The sequence below is a fragment of the Bubalus kerabau genome, chromosome 9 (genome assembly GCF_029407905.1).
Source record: "Bubalus kerabau isolate K-KA32 ecotype Philippines breed swamp buffalo chromosome 9, PCC_UOA_SB_1v2, whole genome shotgun sequence".
In the NCBI taxonomy this organism is placed as follows: Eukaryota; Metazoa; Chordata; class Mammalia; order Artiodactyla; family Bovidae; genus Bubalus; species Bubalus kerabau.
Genome location: NC_073632.1, coordinates 47,699,413 through 47,707,291, shown reverse-complemented (window position 1 = coordinate 47,707,291; position 7,879 = coordinate 47,699,413).

Sequence of the window (7,879 nt, the reverse complement as noted above, 5' to 3'; positions counted from 1 at the left end):
CTGCCTTGCCACATATCTGGTATTTCTCCAGCTGATTTGTAAGCGTGGCAAATAAGGGGTGAACCTGTCCAAATTCCAGCAAGTCCCGACTAGAAGCAGACACTGTTTTCCCCATTTGCTGCCCAGTGTTGGCTGCTCTCTCCCGCTGGTGCCTGGCTCTGCTGGGTCAGCTGGTGCAGGGGGGGAGTGAGGGGAGGGTGGAGCGTGAGGGCAGAATAATGTTTGTTGATCATTAAGTTGATGACCTGATTGCAGCTGGGAAAATGATTCAGAAGGTAATCTAGGATAAGAATCAAATTATTTTTTTGCCCGTGTATTCAAATATTTGCTGAGTGTCCATGTGCAGTAGACACTTTACAGTCAACAGGTTTGTTTACAGGGAAGCAGTTTGAAGTGTCGAAATAGTGATAATAATGTTGTAACTAATATGTATTTAGCATTAACCCTTTGCCAGACACATGCATGACACCATATAACACAATCAGCCTATGAGGTATTATTAATATTACTCCCATTCTATAGATGAGCAAATAGAGGCTCCAAAAGACTAAGGACAGGCCCAAAGTCTCTTTAGTGGCAAAATTTCATGAGTGTTAGATTCCAAGGCTCAAATTCTTAACAAAAGCACGTACTTTGGTATCAGGAGACCTGTCTGTTTTACCTTGAACAAGCCACCTTCTGAGTTTCAGTTTCCCCATCTGAAAATAGGAATGAAATAAATTTTTTGAGCACCTGCTCAAAATTCCTTCTACAAATAACCAATGCTGGAGAGGGTGTGGGAAAAGGCGCCCTCCTACACTATTGACGGGAAAGTAAATTGGTGCAGCCACTAGGGAGAACAGTATGGAAGCGTCTCTAAACACTTAGAGTAGAGTAGCCTTATGATCCAGCAATCCCACTCCTGGGCATATATCCAGACAAACTATAATTTAAAGAGGTATATTTACCCCTGTATTCATAGCAGCACTATTTTCAATACCCAAGACATGGAAGCAACCTAAATGTCCGGTGATAGAGGAATGAATAAAGAAGATGCGGTACATATATACAATAGAATACCACTCAGCCTAAAGAATGAAATAACACCATTTGCAGCAACATGGATTGACCTAGAGATTATCATACTAAACAAAGCAAGTCAGAAAAAGACAAACGTCATACAAAATAACTTATGTGTGGAATCTAAAGCATGACACAAATGAACTTATCTACAGAACAGAAATAGACTCACAGACATGTGGATGCCAAGGGGCTGAGGTCCAGGGGTTGATGTGATCTCCCTGAGACTGTAGGTGAGGTCAGCTTCACACTCCTGTCCAACAGTTTTTCAGCCCAAATTTACTCTTGGCTCTGTAGGTCCCCAGAGCTTCATCTGTGCAGTGTGTTGGGGGCCTCCCTGCCCACCAGTTCCTCCTGCACTGCTCGAGACATGTTAGCCTTGCTGGTGTGTTAGTTTGCCAGGAAATAAAGGCCTTTAAGCCAAGAGAACTTCAATTCTTTGGAGGCTATTGAGGAAGTGAGGCTCATGGGACCAGGGATTCAGCCTTCTGTGGCTGCAGATTAGGGCAGGAAAGCATGGAAGGGGTGAGTTTAGGGAGATTCAAGCCTCTGATACATTGGCTTAGCTCTGACTTGGACACAAAAGGAAAGCAGAGTCTATGATTGAACTCTTTCTTCCTTATAAATAAGATTTTTAAGACTTAACTGTACAGCCAAGAAAATCTCTGGCATTTGGTCCCTAATGGGGTAGGTGGGCCCAGGGAGAGGCAGGGAATGAATGAAGAGGATGGAGTTACTTTAGGGAACTAGAAACTGTCATTATATACTGGTGCAGTGTGGACTTCAGAGATAAAATGAGCAGCCGTTACTAACTTCTGGCAAATTCAGATTAAGACATGAACACCTACAACTCCCAGGCATTCAGCTGGAGGAGTAACCATCGTTATCCATAGTTACCATGGCTTCTAAGTCAGCATTCACCATCTTAAATAAGAAAAGTTTCTCTTAACTACCCACAAGAATATAAGTACCCCTCTTTGCATATTGCCATTTTATAGAATGAACTCTTTGTATTGAGTATGTGGTAAGTAAATACTTGATAAGACCGATCAAAAGGGGACAAGTCAGTCCCTCAGAACCGACCATTCAATTAAATACATTCAGAGTATATTTTTAATATGAACTTACACCTAACAACATAGCTTTTAACAAAAATTGGAGGGATGGGGGGAGGAGGACAGATTCAGCTTTTAGGGGGTCTGAAGTTCTACAGTTTTAAATGCTCTCTTTTATGTCTATACACAAAATCATTAAAGAAAAAAACGTCTGTGACCACTTTGATGCCATCTGATAGAGATGACCTATTACAGAAGGAAAAGAGTGGAAAGAGATAGCAGTCTTCACTGATTGCAGTTACTATATATTACTTTTGCAAAATTTATAAAATTTACCAAGATTTACGACCAAATGATTGCTAAGGTCTTTCTCAAAAGCATGTGCAAGTGAGGGAAGTAAGTCTGAAATTTGTGCTTTACTGGCCTCACAGCAAATCTTCCCTGCGGGCGTCCTAGCTTAGTGGGTAAAGAACCTGTCTGCAATGCAGGAGATGCAGGTTCAATCCCTCAGTCGGGAAAATCTCCTGGAGAAGGAAATGTCAACCCACTCCAGTATTCTTGCCTGGAAAATCCCATGGACAGAAGAACCTGGTGGGCTACAGTCCACAGGGTGGCAAAGAGTTGGACACAACTGAAGTGACTGAGCACACAAGTCTTCATTGCAGCTATTATGGGCCGAAACTACCACCAGAACCATCTAAACTGTGAGTCCTCAGGGGAGAAACGTATATTGTAGGACACAATTGATTCAGAACAGGGATAGCATGACAGGCTCCAAATGCTGACTGGCCAAGACCAAGGCTGGACAGGATGCCCGCCACACTCCCCTTGACAGCATGGTGGAATCATACAAAGCGCATGGAGAAATGGCACCATACAGTATCTGGGCTGTGCAGTGTGGCATTAAATGATGTAGATATATAGTATCTCTGGTGACCTTATTACCAGTTCAGCGTAACTGTGGTCCATGCATTGACTTGACCTCAACAGGCAACGATGTGTAAGGGGCAGTGGAGATATGTGAATAAAGAAGTGACATTTTAATATGATCCTGAATTTTCTAATGAAAATACCGAAGCAGAGAGAAATTGATTTGCCCAAGTGAGAAGGCTGATGGCGAGGTTTACTTTGTTTTGAGTTTTATCCACATGCCTCCACTGGTAATAAGGTCACCTGCCTGAAGTTTACCTACTAGTATGTGGGCTCTTCTCTGAGCTTACCAGGTCTGTGGTAAAGTGCTCCTTGAAATGTTTACAACCAGAGATAGATGTGATGTGCTACATACACAACCAGGTTCCAACGATTATAAACATCTAGAGTAGGAAATGGCAACCCGCTCCAGTATTCTTGCCTGGAAAATTCCATGCACAGAGGAGCCTGGTGGGCAACAGTTCATGCGGTCACAAAGAGTCGGACATGACTGAGCACACGTTATTACAGACATACAACATTACTCTTTTTCAAGTATAAAATCAGAAAGCTGTACATATTAAGAAATGCTAGAGGAACAAAGTGTGTTTGGCTTTCTCTATGACTAATATGTGTGAATTGTTATGCTGTGTTTTTTCTTTTCCTTTGGAGCTAATAACACTTTTTATGAAGGCTGAGACAGTAACATACAAAAATCAAGCACCTTCCTTTATGTTATGCAATAAGCAGTAGAAAATAATTAGAAAATAGGAAAACAGAAAACTCGAAGATATTTCAAGTAAGGAGAAATTTAATATAGGGCATTAGTTACAAAAGTACAGGAAGGATTGGTGGAATAAATGGAGGAGAAATTACCCAGAGATCAGTCACTGCCATCACTGGGCTGGGAGCCCCAAGCCTATATTCCCTGCTTCCACTGCCAGTGCAAAATGTGATGGGTTTTTTTTGGACTGGACATTGGTGGCTCAAAGGTAAAGAATCTGCCTGCGATGCAGGAGGTGCAGGAGCTACAGGTTCGATCCCTAGGTCTGGAAGATCCCATGGAGGAGGGCATGGCTACCCACTCCAGAATTCTTGCCTGGAGAATCTCATGGACAGAGGAGCCTGGTGGGGCTACATTCCATAGGGACGCAGAGTCGGACATGACTGAAGTGACTTTGTGTGCATACACCAAACTCACACATGAGTATTATGGACGAAATGTAGAATTCAACGAGGTAATGAGAGTGGGGAGGGGCAACAAACCCCCCCCCTATAAGGAGGGGCAATAAAACACCTGCTCTATATCCCCCACCACCCTCCTTCACTCTTCCCTGCAAGAGCGAAAGAGGTCATAGGAGCACGTAGCCAGACGGTAGCTGCCTGCAAGCCAAGAGAAGAAGCCTCAGAGCAAAATCTACCTTGCCAACACCTTAATCTTGGAGTTCCAACCTCTAAAACTGTAAGAAATAAATTTCCATTGTTTAAATCACCTTGTCTGTGGTACTTTACCTAGAAAACTAACCCAGAACAAAAAAAGAAAGTCAATAAAATATGTATACCTGTGGCGGATTCATTTTGATATTTGGCAAAACTAATACAGTTATGTAAAGTTTAAAAATAAAATAAAATTAAAAAAAAATCAAATATTAACTAAAATGAAAACTCTAAATGACAGTAGAACAGGCTGAGTTTGAAGGAATAAAAGGGAGACAAAATAAGACGACAGAAAGGATTATAAAATGTCTTCCTCCTTTCTTCTCATATCCTCCTATCTGTTTTTTCTTTTCTTTTACAAAAGGAAAAAGTTTTTTATTCTTATTTTACAAGCAGAAAGGCCAAGTGAATAATTGAGTGATTATCCAGGGAACTGAATTAATATAAAAAGTCTAAATAACTCAAGTCAAATCCCTTTTTTTAAACTACAGTATCTCTCAGTTCAGTTCAGTTCAGTCGCTCAGTGGTTTCCAACTCTTTGCGACCCCATGAACCGCAGCACACCAGGCCTCCCTGTCCATCACCAATTCCCAGAGTCCCCCCAAACCCATGTCCATTGAGTCAGTGATGCCATCCAACCATCTCATCCTCTGTCGTCCCCTTCTTCTCCTTCCCTCAATCTTTCCAAGCATCAGGGTCTTTTCCAATGAGTCAGCTCTTCTCATCAGGTGGCCAAAGTATTGGAGTTGCAACTTCAACATCAGTCCTTCCAATGAACACCCAGGACTGATCTCCTTTAGGATGGACTGGTTGGATCTCCTTGCAGTCCAAGGGACTCTCAAGAGTCTTCTCCAACACCACAGTTCAAAAGCATCAATTCTTCTGCATTCAGATTTCTTTATAGTCCAACTCTCATATCCATACGTGACCACTGGAAAAACCATACCTGCCGGGAGCCACCACGGGAGATCCCACCCATGACAAGGTCATATGGAAGAGATCTGATGAGCAAGGCGGATCAGAACTCGAGGGACCCCCTGGATCTGCTCGAGCATCTACCCCAAAACCAGAATCTGTCTGTCTTACTATTTTGTGCCTTTCACCAACTCTTCTGACATTAACAGGGGGCTATCCCCAACCACCTTTCTCTGGAAAAAGTCAACTTAGGGCTTTAGTTAATAAGTCTCCTGGGCATGATAGGAGTGTTTCAATTCAAACCCCTCTGATGGCTTTTAGCTTGCCTGACAGGTTTATCCAGACTCTTGCAGCTACGCACATGATTTTTCACAGCCTCCCCACCGTGAGAGACACGGGAAGCCTAAAACATTCTAAAAATATAGAGCCTTTCGAAGAGTTAAAAACTGTTAGAGTAGTGCTGGTGTAGGATTTCATTGTTGAGCCAATGCTTGCTGCCAAGTTCCCATATCTCTTATCCATTGTGCACCTGGGAGTGTATTGGTTAACATAATTGGAATGTAAGAAAAACAAGTAGCAGCCTTGGAATTAACCACATCAGACCTTTGAGCTAATTGGTTCTTTGTTGTAACTCACTGCACCTTTGCTCCGTGAGTACGTAACTCTCTTTAGCACTTTCTGAGGCTGACATAGATTAGAAATATAAAGAAAAAACACTTCAAGGGAAAATAAGTTTTCTGATTGAGCAGCTTTTATCAAAAAAGGGTCATAAAATGTCCACAGGCCTCCAAGGCCAGAAGATAATGTACACAACATTGTTTATGGGAAAGGTATGCAGAAAAATTCCTGGTTTCGATAAAGACAAAACAGATGTAATGTTTGGGCTGACTCTGTATGACTTGGCATCTTTCATTTCCCTCTATGTACAAGTCAAGGTATAAAAGTTCCTTTTGAAAATAAAGTTATGGGCCTCGTTCACCGAAGCTTGGTCTCCCCGTGTCATTCTTTCTCTCTTTCTCTCTCTCTTATTCACGACGCCGTCATCCTGAGGGTACCCCTGGATCCTGCTGGGGCTGGACCCCGGCACATAGCCTTGACTAGACGAACCTTTGTTGGCAAAGTAATGTCTCTGCTTTTTAATATGCTATCTAGGTTGGTCATAACTTTCCTTCCAAGGAGTAAGTGTCCTTTAATTTCATGGCTGCAATCACCATCTGCAGTGATTTTGGAGTCCCAAAAAATAGTCTGACGCTGTTTCCACTGTTTCCCCATCTATTGCCATGAAGTGATGGGAACAGATGCCATGATCTTCGTTTTCTGAATGTTGAGATTTAAGCCAGCTTTTTCACTCTCCTCTTTCACTTTCATCAAGAGGCTCTTTAGTTCCTCTTCACTTTCTGCCATAAGGGTGGTGTCGTCTGCATATCTGAGGTTATTGATATTTCTCCTGGCAATCTTGATTCCATCTTGTGCTTCCTCCAGCCCAGCGTTTCTCATGATGTACTCTGCATATAAGTTAAATAAGTAGGGTGACAATATACAGCCTTGACGTACTCCTTTACAATTGTCATAATCTCTCTTTCACTTGCCTCTACAGATAACACTAATGCTTCCTTGATTTTAATATACTGGACATAAGATGTATCCAACAGCTAAATTTCAAGAGCAAAGAAAACAAAAATTACGAACTTCTGATGAAACCCAAGTAAAGAAAATACCCCAAACCTATGTGCAACTTATGTGGAAAGCATACTCCTATAATAGATAATACCATATGCCATATTTCTGCAGTTGAAATGTTTAGGATCTTACACTGTTTTTGCAAAATATAAGTGAAGCTAAGGAACAAAATTTATTACTTTAAAAGAAAGTAAAACCTTTCTATAAATTATTTTTAAAAGGTAACAATACTTAAAAATTATTTTATATTGGGAACACATCCAGATGTCAATTTCCTAGATGATCTAGAAAGTTAAAAAAATTTGCAATACTTTTGTAACACCAAAATGCCACAGCTTCTATGCACAAGGAATGAGACCTATAGGGAGAATTTGGTAAATTTAGGAAAAATAGGAAATTCAGACAAGAAAACTCACTCCTGGCCCCTACCAAGTGTGAGTCCCTTAAGTAGACCAAACATAAGTACATTTGTCTGTACATTCAAGCCCTCGGGGTGCTGAAAAGCAAGGTAACTATAGTTTTTATAGTTAGACAAGTGGTTTTTGATGGAGCATTTTTAATAAGACTTGAATTTAGAGCTATGATTCTCCTAAGAGAGAAAGGAATATCATAAATAGAATCGGCAAGTGGTTTTGTCAAAAGAAACACACTCTCACATGTCCTCTCCTCCCAGTCAACAGTCCAGGTGTTGGGGGGAAGGAGCCCCAATACTGAAGGGAGCCATGTAGCAGTCCCTCAGTCCTGCAAGAATTAGTGACACAGAAGAACAAACACGGAAAAGTATTTTGTGGCAATAAGAAAGCAGTATAAAAAAAAACAGAATT